At 64.0% G+C, this 2,500-nt stretch overlaps 1 pseudogene; it reads left to right on the top strand.

Moving 5' to 3' along the window:
- LOC124734350 overlaps positions 1–2,500 on the top strand; it is a 7,950-nt pseudogene that overhangs the window by 2,479 nt on the left and 2,971 nt on the right.

Genomic DNA, 2,500 nt, shown 5'->3' with positions numbered 1-2,500 from the left:
CGGGCGTGGTCTGCTCTCGCCGTTGGTCGGCCTCGTGCTGGCCGGCGGTGCAGGATGCGCGCGCCTGCGCGGCGTTCGCGCCCCGGTGCTTCAACCTGCGTGCAGGATCCGAGCTCGGTCCCGTGCCTTGGCCTCCCACGGATCTTCCTTGCTGCGAGGCCGCGTCCGCCTTAGCGTGCTCCTCCGGGGGCGCGCGGGTGCGCGGATTCTCTTCGGCCGCCATTCAACGATCAACTCAGAACTGGCACGGACTGGGGGAATCCGACTGTCTAATTAAAACAAAGCATTGCGATGGCCCTAGCGGGTGTTGACGCAATGTGATTTCTGCCCAGTGCTCTGAATGTCAACGTGAAGAAATTCAAGCAAGCGCGGGTAAACGGCGGGAGTAACTATGACTCTCTTAAGGTGGCCAAGTGGCGGCGGTGTGGCTGCATCCGGACTTGGCTTCTCGAAGTGCGGTCTTGATGTAGTCGTGCTGCTGCTGCGAGGTGCCTTCCTTGGGTTATAGTTACAGGGAGAGTGATGCGCAATACATGGGCCTAGCCCTCTTAGCCTCTCCTCTCCTGCGGTCTTCTCCCCTTCTCGTGGGCCCGCTGATTTCGCAGAGTGGAAGACCGCACCAGGGGCTTGGGGGGGTTACCAGCCCCCCCTCGCACTATCCCTTTGTTAGTTGGGGGCAGTAAGCAGAGAATAAGTGGTGGCCCTTCCGCTGAAGGCGCCACCCCAACTCCCCCAGCACCTAGCCGGCCAACCGGCCGTGCCGAAAATCTTGTAACTTTTGCAGCTATGTATACCTGTAGTGAGTGCCACCGCAGCTTTACAACCAAGAACGGTCTCGGGGTCCATCGCCGCCGCCAACATCTTGCGGCCGCCAACGCGGAGATCGTCACGGAGAGGCATCGCGCGAGGTGGACGGAGGAAGAAGTCCTGTCGCTCGCCAAGGCGGAGGCCGAACTGTTCCTTGAGAGGGACGCCCGGTTCTTCTTCGTCAATCAAGAACTCATCAGGATGTTCCCCGACCGAACGCTCGAGGCAATCAAGTGCCGACGGCGGCAAGCTGCCCACAAACAGCTTGTCCGCCAATTCATGGAGGCGCTTGAGGTCGGTCGGGGGGAAGAGCCGGCGTCCCGCCGGGGAGCAGCGAGCCCGCTGCCTGACGCGGGCGAGGCCGCTGCGCCGCCCGTCGACGCAGCCGAGGACTTCGCGGCCGACACCACCGGGCCGCCGCCGGAGGGGCCGACTGACGCCGCCATCTGGGAGCATCTGGCGGGGCTACCCGCTTCCGCCCAGCGTTTCTCTGCCCTGGATCGTGTCATAGGTCTGGGGCGGGGCACGCCGCCCGATGTCATCCTGGGCATGCTCCCGGATGCCCTTGCGTCGGTCGGGTCCAGAGGGGAGAGATCGATCACCAGGACACAGCGGCCGCGCCAACCATCGAAGCGGCCGCCTGCCGCGCCGCCGACGCAGAAGCGCAAGCGGCGCCGCTGGGAGTACGCGAGAACGCAGGATGCCTTCCGACGGTCGCGTGCACGTTGCGTGCGCGGCCTCTTGGATGGCACCCTGCTCCAGCCGCCACCTGCCATCCCTGGTCTGCTGGACTTCTGGGCGGACCTCTTCACTAAGAAGCCCATCTCCACCGCGGGCTTCATTCGTGACCGCCTCCTCCCGCACTCAGAGCCTGTCGCTCTCGAGTGCATATGGGGGCCGGTCACACATGAGGAGGTCGCCGCCGCGTTGCCGCCCAGGGGATCAGCAGCCGGGCCGGACGGCCTTACCCCAGCGGAGTTGCGGCGCCTGCCGCACGAAGTCCTGGTGAAAGTGATGAATCTCTTCCTTCTGGCCCGCGCCCTTCCGGAACGCCTGCTTCGCGCGCGGACGTCCCTTCTCCCGAAAACGGCTGCACCAACATCCCCCGCTGACTTTCGCCCCATTACGGTCTGCTCGGTGTTGGCGCGGACCTTTCACAAGGTTCTCGCGTCACGCCTGATGCGCGCATGTGCTGTGGACGAACGTCAGCGGGCATTCATCCCTCGGGATGGGATGTTGGAAAATACCTTCATCTTGGACACTGCTCTCACCGACGCAGTTCGCTCCTGCCGCTCTGTCTTTGTGGCATCGATCGACGTATCTAAGGCATTCGATTCGGTAGATCATGCTGCCCTTCGCCCCGTGCTGAAGGCGCATGGCCTGCCGGATTGCTTTGTCGAGTATGTCGAGCGGTGCTACGAGGGCAGCACGACAGTGATAGCGGACGGCGCCGGCGTGGGCGTGTCTGTGCAGCCAGCACGGGGCGTTCGCCAGGGCGATCCCCTCTCCCCCCTCCTGTTCAACTTTGCGGTGGACTACGTTTTAGGCCAACTGCCCTCCCACATCGGAGCTCGGATCCTCGGTCGCAGAGTCAACGCTGCGGCCTTTGCAGATGACGTCTTGCTGTTTGCAGCGACCCCGAGGGGCTTGCAGTCCCTCATCGACGCAGCTACCGCAGCCCTCGCCCACCTGG

The sequence above is a fragment of the Schistocerca piceifrons genome, unplaced genomic scaffold (assembly GCF_021461385.2).
Source record: "Schistocerca piceifrons isolate TAMUIC-IGC-003096 unplaced genomic scaffold, iqSchPice1.1 HiC_scaffold_1424, whole genome shotgun sequence".
Classification (NCBI taxonomy): domain Eukaryota; kingdom Metazoa; phylum Arthropoda; class Insecta; order Orthoptera; family Acrididae; genus Schistocerca; species Schistocerca piceifrons.
This window is presented reverse-complemented; position numbering and strand designations above follow the sequence as displayed.